The 12,242-nt window shown below is 43.8% G+C and overlaps 1 protein-coding gene across 4 annotated transcripts in view; it reads right to left on the bottom strand.

Moving 5' to 3' along the window:
- SLC4A7 (solute carrier family 4 member 7) overlaps nucleotides 1–12,242 on the bottom strand; it is a 1,353,206-nt gene that overhangs the window by 1,288,568 nt on the left and 52,396 nt on the right. The gene's annotated exons all lie outside the window — the stretch shown is intronic.

Consider the following 12,242-nt stretch of genomic DNA (forward strand, 5'->3'; position numbering starts at 1 on the left):
AATTAACAGCCCAGGAACACAAACAGAATAGCATTAATAAGGGCTTCATAAACAGTGAAATAGTTAAAGAAAAAAAATAAACCTACACTCAGAAAATGAAACTTACTAAAAATACAAATAAACAGCTTAGAACCTACTGTTTCTTACCAAGAGTGTCCCACTTGGTTGGCCTAGAGCAAAGTACAAATTACAATTCCAAAAGAAACATGCCACATTAATGACCAATGGTGTGGTGGTGGGAAAGTGTGCCCTTAAATGTGTTTTAAACTTAAGTACAAGCTATAACAAGAGTGTATGCTACTGCTTTCCCAAAGTGCGAAAATTAAGGGATAGGACCATAAATGTCATCGACCAAAATTCACACAAAGCCATGATAAGCCTGTGGGCTGCCACAGATCTCTGCATGGTGCCCCTCCTAGGCAACATATTTGCAAAGATTATCCGTAGTCGAGTTTTCTTTTTTTAACTATGCAGATGATACACAGCTCTTTAATTTGCCCAGAGGTAGACACTTGTGCAAAAGGTATCAAGAGCTGCATGGGTGCCAATTACTTCAAAATCAATCCTGCCAAGAAGAAATCCTGACTAAACCCTTCTCACCACGGGACAATCCTTTCTGGCCATTAACATATGGCGGTCCCAATGGGCATTCGCCAAAGGCTAAAAATCTTGTAATCATTTTTTTACTCTGATTGCTCTCCATCACCAGTTACAAAATGCTCGCAACAAAAACCTAAGGAAACTCCAGCCATTGCTTTCATTTCACCACAGAGTTACTGGAGGAAACTCATGCATTCATGACATACTGGATTTAGGTAATCATACCTACCTGGGTTTCCACTGAAAAAAACAACAAAAAAAAAACTCAGAAAGTGCTAAAAATCAGCTGCCAGACTGAACTCCTGGCCTACGTTCTTTACACTGGCCGTCAAGAAACATTCAAAAAGATGCATCTTGTTCACAAAATCTTCCACGGTCGACTTAATTCTTAGCAGACCGTGATGTTATCTACCAATCATCTAGACACCCCACCCGGAATCCCAGGATCTTTACAATCACAATCACCAGGTAGGAATCTTGGCGCTATGGTATCATGCTTTAATAAACTACTTACAAATAAAAATAAATCAAGAAAGCTATAACATTCTATATTCATGCTGCAAATTGCACGTTAAAAAAAACATTAACAGGGGCGCCTCATGCAGAATGGGCGAGGGGGTGTCGACCCACCCGGCCCCGCCACCCCCCTCTCACCCATTATCGAGGAACCAGCCCTGTGAAATACGAGCACTCCCCCAGCTGGTTTTTTTTTCAGCTGAGAGAGTGCTCTTAACTGTCACAGGGAAACAGTTTCACTGTAACAGTTAAAGTTCCCTAGCCGTGTAAGTTCAATGAGCCATGCTAGGCTGGGGAAGTTTCCTCCCCTACTCCAAAATGGCTCATTGGAAATGCAGGCTGGGGAACTGCAGGTCTGTATGTGCAAGGGGGCGCTGCCCCTCACATACAAAGCAAACGGGAGTGGTGTCTCGTCACCCACACTCAGGACACATGAGCAGAAACCAGGAAGCTTCCAGATTCCGGTTCATGCTAACTGGTGAGAAAAAACCCACGGCAGAAGGCAAGTTTGTATGTTCCGTTTTTAAACTTGTGTATGGATGCGTGCATGCTTGTGTTAAGATGAATGCATGATGGATGCTGATGTGCATGAGAGTTTGATTGCTGTGTGTAGGTCGTCTAAATGTGTGCGTTTGTAGGTTTATTTAAATGTATATGGATGCGAGTAGGATGGATGTTAATGCGATTTTAACAGTGTATGCTGTGCGTATTTTTAGGTTTAAATGTGTATAGATTCATGTATGGTTGTGTTATTAGAGGGCATGATGGGTGCTTGTGACTATGATCCAGCGAGTGCTAGGGGGGAGGGGGGTCCGGGGAGAGGGGGGGGGGTGGTAGGCTTGTACAAAGGCATTTTAAAAATGCCTTGGTTGCACAACCCAGCTACCCCCTCCCCACCAGTCAAAAGCTCTCCGTCCAAGATGCTGTGTTGCGCCAGGATTGTGTTTTGTTTTTTTTTTTATAAACAAAGGTCATCTATGAAAGATATCCAATGAAAAATACCATACCTACCCCCCTAGTCACCCAGTGCCACACAATCACTGCGTGAGGGACAGGCATTTTTTTTTTAATCTGAGCATCTATGATAGATGCCCAAAAAAATAACCACACATGCCTTACCCCAGTGCCCCCCTGCTCCCCTCCCATACACACAATTACATTTGTGGTGTGCTTGTGATGCCAAGGGGGCAGGATTTTTTTTTTACTGGGTATGCTCAGTAAAGAATGCCGGCCCAGTCTGCTGGGATTCCTAGTGTCTCACATGTAATGTCAAGCCTGATCTCTCCCCTCACCCCCAAACACAACAGCTCCTTGCATGTACACACAATTGATTATCTGTGTCTGTGAGGTGCTCTTGGCCTCAGGGGCGGGCATAACAGTTTCTCCTTGGCATCATTGGCCACTAATAAATGCCATGACTGTCTGTACACTAGGACCCCAGAACCTAACGCCTCTTCCTCCACCCCTCCCCCGAGCCCCACCAGCACCTCTTAATCATTAATGTGATTATGTCTGACTACAAGGCGCTGGCACACCATGGCACAGACGTGGCATTTTTTACTGCGCATGGTTGGTAAAGCAAGCATGACAAGTGTTATTATGTAGCTATACTATTGCATGGTAATGCATCCAGTCCAGCCATTTCTTATTGTGGTATGACATTTTGTATTGGGCATCTTTGCTAAAGCAAGCATGATAAGTATTATGTAGCTCGACTGGCATTTTAGTACAGCCAGTTTGGACATACTTGGAATGCATGTTTAATGGTCAAGCCAACTGGAGTATTTTCTTACGTAACATGGACATGTTTTCTTATAGCATCATCATAACTGGCATTATGCACAAAGCATAACAGGAGTATGTTCTTATATGGGAATAGGGTATAATGGTGCAGGCAGCATGGAAATGTATGTGCAACAGCCAGCGTGAAAATGTTTTATATCTGCACATTGTGTGTAAAGGCATGAAATTGTTGGATAAATGCTCCTGGTGCAACACAATTGCAAACGGTTTATTACCCATTTTTCTAAAAATGGGCGATTTAAAATGCACCATTTTCACCCATTATTTGAAAAGCATTTTAACTCTGCACCCCCCACCCCCTTGAGTGGTGGGGGCTCCCTCGATACAAGTCGCTTTGACATATCTGGGGCGTAACAAAACAAAAAAAAAAAGAAAAGAAAAAAATAATTCACCAGCCGCCACTGAGAAAAAGCTTAGGGAATTGAACCCCAGACTTCAAAATTGGTCTCTTGCGCATTTCTACATCTGAATGAAGCATGTCCTAGGACCCGCTTTAGTTCCTTTAACCGAGGAACGAGAAAGTTTCCCCTAAACGTGGCGTTTTAAAATGTGTACTATGAACACTTTCCGGATGCTTTTAAAATGTTATGCAATGTTTGCTAGGTTTCAAACAAGTGCCCTTTGTTGAGCAAACGCACAATGTTCCAGAAAGAAAGGTGACGTTTGTAAAGGTTATGGCAGTGTATTCCTATTTATACGGTTTAATTCACCATTAAGTCTATATCAAGCATACAGATAAAAGGTCATAACTTTTAAATTTGATATTTTACTCCTTGCACGTTTAAGAAAACAACTATTTCTCAACACCAAATAACGGGACAGCCGAGTGGAGTGCAATGTTGGCTTGCTTCTTTGAGACTTCTGCACAGGTGGTGGTCGTAGAAGCCAGTAGAGAACATTCTCTTAAGCGTTAGGACAAGCAGTAATAAAAGCTGTGCAGAGTGATGGAAGCTGCGAGACAACCTAATGTAATCCACCTAAAATATATCACCACAAGTGTGGTGCTTTTAATTCGTTTGTGCCATTCCGACCAGCCTCCCCGCCCCTCCACCAATAGGGATTATGAAGATTTCTTTGCACTGCCATCTTGAAGACATTTAAAAAAAATACTATTATTAAATATTCAATAGGCTTGACATCAACGAAACCTAGCTCTTCAAAACACATGATGTATGATTTAGACAATTAGTAATCAAGAGTCAAGCCCAGTCTTGTTCACGAGCGGTCATCCTACCCAAATCTCTTCAGAATAAATGGCAGCCATTGATCAAAGAATTCCATCTTGGGTAATAGTCCAGGATCAACAGGCCACTCTTGCCTTGGCCAATGCGAGTGTTAAAAACTCGTATACATGCAAGGATAGGAGGAGGAAACCTGCAACAGAACATACAAATCAGTTTTAAAACTCCCTCTTTCAAGACTGGGCCTAAACGCTACGAAACATGTTCTGAAGTACTACCTCTGAAGGGAGCTGCCCATGCTAGGAAGTGAAACAGTTCTGCTCATTTCCTCCTTGAGAAGTCCTCAAAACTGCCAGGAACGGTAAATAGACGCGGTTGGGAGGGGTGCTGCCAGTATGTAATCTAATCAAATATGTTTCACATGGAAGAGCCGAAATCATTTGTGGATTAATACGTTTTGAACATAACCTAATAAACGTGATACTGTTTCTTCACCTGAAAGCTGATAACACCAGAGGTGTGAAATATGTGAAAACCTAAAGGGATTCACAAACTCTCTGCACTCCTGGTTCTAATCACCAAGCACACAGCTAAGCAACAGAATAAAGTGATGGCCTGGCATGGGGCAAATGGCCAATACAGAAGTAGGAACATTCCAAATAATCTGTGGGAATGTAGACGGCTGGTAGCATTACATACAAGAATAAATGGCATAGGGCAAGGGTTTCCAATCACCAAGTAGTCTCATCTTTAGAAAGTTCCTCTGCCCTTCACTTACGGTTTAAAAATGTACTTCCGGTCTGGATAGTGAAGCACAGGAAGGAGAACCCGCAAGTTATGCAGTGCATGAGGGGTAGCGTTTTGTTTAAGAGATGAGATCTTAGAAACCTTTCGGTCTAAAAAAATTGGACGTGAATCAAGGCAATCTTTTGTAATGGGGACTGCAAGATGTTGCTTTCTAAAAGGAGTAAAGTAGTAAAAAGGTGTCTGGGGCAATTGAGGCAGACTCCATGAAAGAAGAAAAGAATGACTTATGCTTTAATGGTAATATTATATTCTCTCTCAGTGGCTGAAAGCAGTTGAGGTAAAGTACAACTGACTAAGTATAACTATAATCAAACTGTTAGTTTAAAATGAGGAATTTATCTGCCGTTCTAAATTCAGTACCTTTGAGGTGACAAGTCAGCAAATTATAGCCGAGAATCTTGTGTTCCGTTGCATGAGAACTTTAGAATTTGTAAAAGTTTGAAAGTACTATGAAAATGCATACAACTGTACGTGTCGCAGTTCTAAAATGTTAAAAACTAAGATATCCCTGATACGTTCATCATTATCTCTCCCCAACCAAATAGCCACCAGCTCCAGTTGAAAACGTGTTGCATTGAGAATTAACACTGGTGTCCCAGATTTATACATCAGGCATTCTGCCAATGGCCCCGATAATAAAAAATGTTTACAGCCAATTAAATTCACTTAGAATATTACGCTAAGTTACATCTGCAATCAGTGAAGAACCTGCTGGGTTTTACTTTTCACAATTCCATGTTGGGCAGGCTCTTCACCTGCAGGTGAAGATGAACAAGGAACATCCCCTGCTCAACATCCGAACGCCCCAAGTTCCTACGCCTGCCTTGAGAGCACCAGGGAATCGACTGCCCCCTTTTTCCTACTGTAAAACATGGTGAAGATCCTTACCACCTTGCCCTTCAGGGACGGGATGAACAGCTTGAGGGCCCAGAACACAGCCCGTAGCTCCAGGATGATATGAAGATCCTTTTCCTCTGGCAACCACAGGCCTCTGGCGTGCAGACATATGGTGTGCGCTCCCCATTCCTCTAGGGAGGTGTCCATGGTGACTGTCTCCCGTTATGGCAGTGTCTGGAATTCCGTGCCTTCGGGAATGTTGGAGCGGATGTCCCACCATACTATCGCCTGCTGGAACTAGTAGTTGAGCGACGGCTTGTCTGAAGCTTCCGGACACCTGTATCCAGTGGGCATCGAGGAATTCCTGGATGGGCCACATCTGCAACCAGCAGAGCCAGACAAGGTAGTTGCAGGACATCATGCCCAGTAATGACTTGACAGCTTGCACCGTGGCCGTCCTAGTCAATGACCGCCGCTGCACCTTCCCCAGAATGGTTGCCAATCCTCTCCTCTGAGGGAGACTGCAGGCAAGACACTTTGAGCATGGCGCCTAGGAACATTGCGTTCTGCGATGGCGTCAAGCAGGACCTTTGATAGTTGAGAGAATACCGCATTAGTCAGTAGCCAAACAGTGGTCTGTGCCTCCTTAGGCCAGCTCCGGGTATACGTGCATGCCCAGTAGGCATAGATGGGCCACCACTGGTGCTAGGCACATCGTGAACCCTCTGGAGGGCAGACATCAAGCAAAAGGTAGGGCCTTGAACTTGTAATGCTGGCCCTGCACTACAAAGCATAGAAACCTTCAGCGATTCCTGTGAATGGGGGGGATGTGGAAGTAGGCGCCCTCAAGAAGTCTCCTTTTTCCAGTTGGCCGAGCAAGTGTTGCAAAGTGACCATCCTGAATTTTTTGGGCTGGAGGAATTTGTTCAGACGTCGTAGGTCCAGAATGGGCCTCCAGCTCGAGCGCTCCTTCCACCCCCAGTCTTCATCGCTGGGAAACTAGCTCAATCGCCCCTTTTCACAGCATGTCCTGTACCTCCTGCAGCTACTTCGAGGTTTACTTGATAACTTTGCTCTTAACAGGCCTTCACTTACTATCAGGCAGCCTACTAGAATATCATTCCAATCGCAATCAGGACGGGTGAAACGCTCCGGGCAATTCAGTAAGGGGAGTCAATGCTATGCTCTTCTTGGGGCCCCTTAAGACCTGCTAATCAAAAAAAAAAATAAATAAATAAAATAAAAAAAATAAAAAAAAAAAGTATCCTCAAAGCCATCAATGGATGTATGTGTAGTCGTTACGTTGATGTAAAATGCAATAAAACTTTAATGTTTCTGCTACTCTTAAGCAATAACCCTGTATTCAGTGCTCCAGTTAAGATTATGATATGGGAGTATTTTACTTTCTGTTTTTTTAAAGTTGGAAATAAAATTATTTTTTAGGGAGTAAAGTAAATCCAACTCCCAATGGGAGTGTTTTATAAGAGTAAAACATTCTTAAACTGGAAAACGGAATGCTTTATAATCATCATTTCTTTGTACATAGTTATTCATGCACATTAAAAGAGGAAAGTTTACCTCTATCTGGCAGTAAAAATAGTTGCTTTCTGTGGCCGGTACACTACCGGTACAAACATTCACAGAGCTTTGCGGATGTAAGCAGAGGCACATGGTCCTATGTCAGTTTCCTATCTTTTGTTGGGAGTATTAACTCCCTATTTTTAGTGACCATTTGCCCATTTATTTATTATTTTTTAAAGGGAATAAAAATGACTGATACTCCCTTCATCTGTAGAGTTGCCTGTAATATACAATACCCATCCTACAATATAGAACCTGCATCCTCCCCTTCAACCAACCTCTTAACCCCAGCGCTCCATTGCTTCCTAACTAGGTATGCTTTACATATTAATGAATATATAACGTGTTGCGTTTCATAGAAACAAGAGCATTTGAGACCTATGGTCAAGGCAAATAATTAGATACTGCTCTTGAAGCCCAGCATTCACCACTGGCAAGTAACTATCTGCAAGCTCAAAATCTGACTGTCAGTCTGCAGGCGTGTCAAAAGGTTGCAGGTACAGTGTTGCAGGGCATTTTAAAGCCGAGGCGGGAAAGGAAGTAGGGCAGATGAAGTGACAGCAGCCCATCTCTGAACAACAGTAGGGAAGGTCGCAGAGGAATTCCCCCCTCCCCACACCGGAAGAAAGACTATTGCAGTGTGGTGTGTCATTTCAGAACATAGTCAGTGTAAGATTGAAAGGAGCTCTGCAATAACATATGTACTTGCCAGTACCAATTGGTTAATTGACTCCCCTTGGTTGCAACAAGATTAGGTGTATTGTCTGCTCAAGGTAACAAAACTGCACTGTAATGCATCCCTCCAATTCCAGTGCCGACTGCTGTGCCAATGGCGTTTTCTTGACTGGAGCAGACAAGCTCATGGGTCCCCAAGACTGGTGCGCACAAAATCCTCATCTCCAAGTAATGAATCATTTTCCTTTCTCCATATAGAACACAAGACCAAATTCTACTACTTGCATTTTAATGAACCCTTGCATCTCCGAATGCCAATTCCTATTGGATGTGCTCCACAGTACATTAGAGTTCACAATATATTCCTTGCACTGCAGTGTATCCTGATATTTGGTAGGGATGGTCTCAGTAATGTTACCAAAAGCTTTGCATCCCTCCCCACGATTACATTCAGATCATTACATCTGTACAATCTCATAAGTAGCTACTTGCTACAGTTAAGAGCTGCTCCACCATCACCAACGCCATTTTCTTATAATACTAGTCAAACTATGCCTGAAATGCAATACCAAATGCCAATTATTTTCTTCACACACAGTTGTGTAGTCGGACGAGTACCGTTTTCAGATCCAAGTCAACAAATACAAATGCTCTTTTGGGAGGTTTTAAAATCACAATTGCAGGACGCTGCAGTTCAGCTTAACCAATACCATGTTCCATGTCAACCTTGTGTTATACAAATCACGTAACGCAAAAGTAACTTCAAATTTGCATTCCTGGAATTGGATGGTGTCCATTCCTTCATAATTATTGCTGTTCATGGCACAAATTAAGTGCTGCCTACTTTGAAGGAAAAATGCTTTACTTTGTTTGATGTTGGTTCCTACCATACATGGAAAGATGCAAACATGGAAAAGAATGAAGACTGTATTCCCATTTTGCCTTCTTGCTCAAAACGTTTAAGAAATCAAGTATCTAGAATGGGTTGCGACTATCCAGTGACGGAGAAGACCATAAACCCCGCTCTGCAGGGCTGCATCTGCTCAGTGAGCCATACGTTGTGCACCTATTAACTACATAATCCTATAAAGAAATTTGACAAAAATGTTCACTTCTAAAATCATGGAAAGATTTAGCTCACTATAATGTATGGCTACAACGAATGTCAGCTTTATGCTAGAAATAAACACGTACGTTGTCTGTAACTACAGTAGTTCACTTTAATGAATTACATGCTGAAGCATTTGAGCGCTGATACGCAAGTGCAAATGACCTGGTCATGTGGGGCGAACTATTCCAAAAATGCTCACACGTTAGGTTGCAAAGACCCGATGATTGGCACATGCATCCCAGAGAAGCTGGTTGTTATGGATATGCAACCAAACTGTCAGTGACAGACAGTTATATAAGCGCATTCTAATAGCCCTCATTAACGTACCAACGAACATAGCTACAAACCGAACTTGTGACAAGTTTAAGAATGCACCCAGCAGCATGGAAAAAAAAATAAGCTCAAAGACAACATTTGGCAACCTATCCTCACATCAAACAGTTTCCCTTGCATTACGGAGTAGCAATTTGGTCAGAGCCTGGGCAGAAAGCTAGCACTTAAGCCAAAAAAAGAAAATTTAAAAAAAATCCAAAAGTACAAGATGGGCTAGTACTGGTTGTGGCAGTACAGGTTTTTTCTGTTGTACCTGGAAAAACAATACGAGAAGCCACATCCACTTGCCCATCCCTTACGCACAATGCCACGGCCAACAGAAATGGCAATCAACCAGTGTTACACTGCAGCAGTGCTAGCGTGAAGTAACAGCAGCATTACAAACAATAACAAAAAAGTAGACCCTTACCTCCACCTTCCGTGTCCTCCATCAGTCTGCGTTGCCCCTCAGGAGCCAAAAAGTTTACCCCCCCCCCAAACCCCTCCCCCTCCTTCCGGAACAAACGTCAATGACTGTTCCTCCCTCCCCATCCTAAAGGACCCTTGGTGCAGAAAAAGTAAGGTCCACCGCCAATTCCGCAGGGCAACCTTGCCTTAATGAGACTGGCAATTTGTACTGAAAATGCCACAGAGAAGGAAAACAAATATTTAAAAAATAAATAATAAACTAAAAATCAGTGATATCTGGATCCGCTCCACGGACCCATTTCCCCGTTTGCTCCGGACTGATTGGCGTGCGGCACACAACGTGATTTCAGTGAAAACTGTACATGCCTGCTGGTTGGCTGGAGGGAAGAGTGATGTGCGTCAAAATTTTCATGAAACGCCACCATGGTGTATTAGAGGATAACATTGTGGTGTGTGTGTGGCAAGGCTGTAAGGCATATGTGAGCATGGCTGGGAGTGTTGGGTATTGGTGTGCGCACTCAAAGTGGTCTGATGAGGCTCCGCTTTGGAGTCCCATTTACCCGTTTGCTGAGCGGAGAAAGGTTTGAGTGCACTGCAGTGTGCCATCACGGGATGTCTGTTAAAGTATTCAATGACGGCGGCATGTTGTAGGGGAGGACAATGCAGCGGAAAAAGGGAGAAAAGGCAACCAAAGGGACGGAGAAACATAATGGATGTTATTTGGTGGTGGGAAGAAGGTATGTGAAAGGTGTGGTAAGAAGATGCTGCCTTGCCAGCGGTAGTAGTTCATACTCCGCCAATGTGCAGTTACGTGAACAGACAACTGTTGCGTGGTGACTGCAGGCAGCGTTCGTAATGACATGTGTTTCTGTAATGAGTGGTGGCAGGCACGTTTGCAGAAGGGCAATGCATTGCAGGACACTTGCAGATGTGTGTGTAGTATGGTGTGCTGTGTGAGTTAAGTCTGTAAGTAGGTGCTACATTGTAACTGTGCGCTTTGGCTGCAGTGCACATAATGTTGGTAGCATGGGTGTGGTGATTGGTAGAGCAATCTACACTGGTCGGTGTATGGGTAGACATGCAGCAGTGACTAGTCGTGTAGTGTGTTGCATGGCTGCTGTAACAGAATGGTGTGCATATGGAAGAGGTCACAGTGCACCTTCTTATATGTGATTGCCTAGTGGGTACTGCCGAGATTAGTAAGTGTCGCAATGCAGTACGAATCATTGGTTGCAAGTATGTAGTACAATGATGCGAGTAGGTGAAATGCAGTGACGCTTTTATTCTTTGGTTGGGATGCCGATATAGTGCTTAGTGATAGGAAGGTGGCAGCAGTGCCAAACGCAGCGATCTGTGGCTGCATTAAAGTAAGTGGAACACGTGTGTCTGCGTCCCTGCTTTATGGTGTGCTGGATGGGTGGACGTGCGTTATGTTGCATTTCTGATGTGTACTGCATGACCATGTTCGACTGCATGGCTCTGGTACGTTGTGGTGGGTGTGGCCTAGTGCATGTGAGCCACCAGAACATAATGCACTGGTGCAGTTGTTACTCTGCATGCCTTTCAAGTTGGAGGGTATTACACAATGGTTGAGGAGGACATTTTAATTGGTAGAACAGAAGTGAGTTTGTATTCGTACATTAGTGTACGGTGTGAATGATGGCCCTTGTTGCACAATAGGGAGGAAATGTGACCATTTGTGTTTCCTTTGCTTAGGCCATTGCAAGAACCTTGCTGTAGGAAGTGTTACACATTGCGCCATGCAAGGGAGTTTTCAGCATGACAAATTCGCTATATGGAGAATCTACCCAGCCACTTGCATACCGTTCTGCACAGGCAACACAATGGCATGGAGCCGTAAGAGGTGACGGTGCACCTGGTTCTTGTATGTGCTTGTGTTGCGTCTATTGCCAAGATTAAGGGAGTGTTGCAGTGCCCTACGCAGCAGTGTGTGTATGCACGTACTAGAGTGTTGGGAGCAGAGTAAATGTGAAGAGGGTATGGTTATAATGCTTTGCAATCGGAAGTGGGTCGCAGTGATAAGTTTCTGCATTATGGTAAGTGTGACACGTGTGTATGCCTCGCTGATTTATGGTGTGGTTGGGTGGAAGTGCAGGTGCGTATGTTGCCTTTCTGATGTATGGTATATGGCGACATGGTCGCCTGCATGGCTGTGTTATGTTGTGCACGTAGCAGAGTGTTGGGAGTAGGTCCAATGTTGTGAAGATTGTATCCTTTGGTTGGTCTGCTTATAAATGCTTTGTGATAGGAAGTTGGTAGTGGTGTCAAACAGCGATGTGTCCATACTTTGATAAACGGAACATGTGTGCCTGCCGCCATGCTTTAAGGTTTGGTGGGGGGTGGGGGGGGCAGTGAGGGTGCGCATGTTG

The sequence above is a fragment of the Ambystoma mexicanum genome, chromosome 2q (genome assembly GCF_040938575.1).
Source record: "Ambystoma mexicanum isolate Mex_15411 chromosome 2q, UKY_AmexF1_1, whole genome shotgun sequence".
NCBI classification, from domain to species: Eukaryota; Metazoa; Chordata; class Amphibia; order Caudata; family Ambystomatidae; genus Ambystoma; species Ambystoma mexicanum.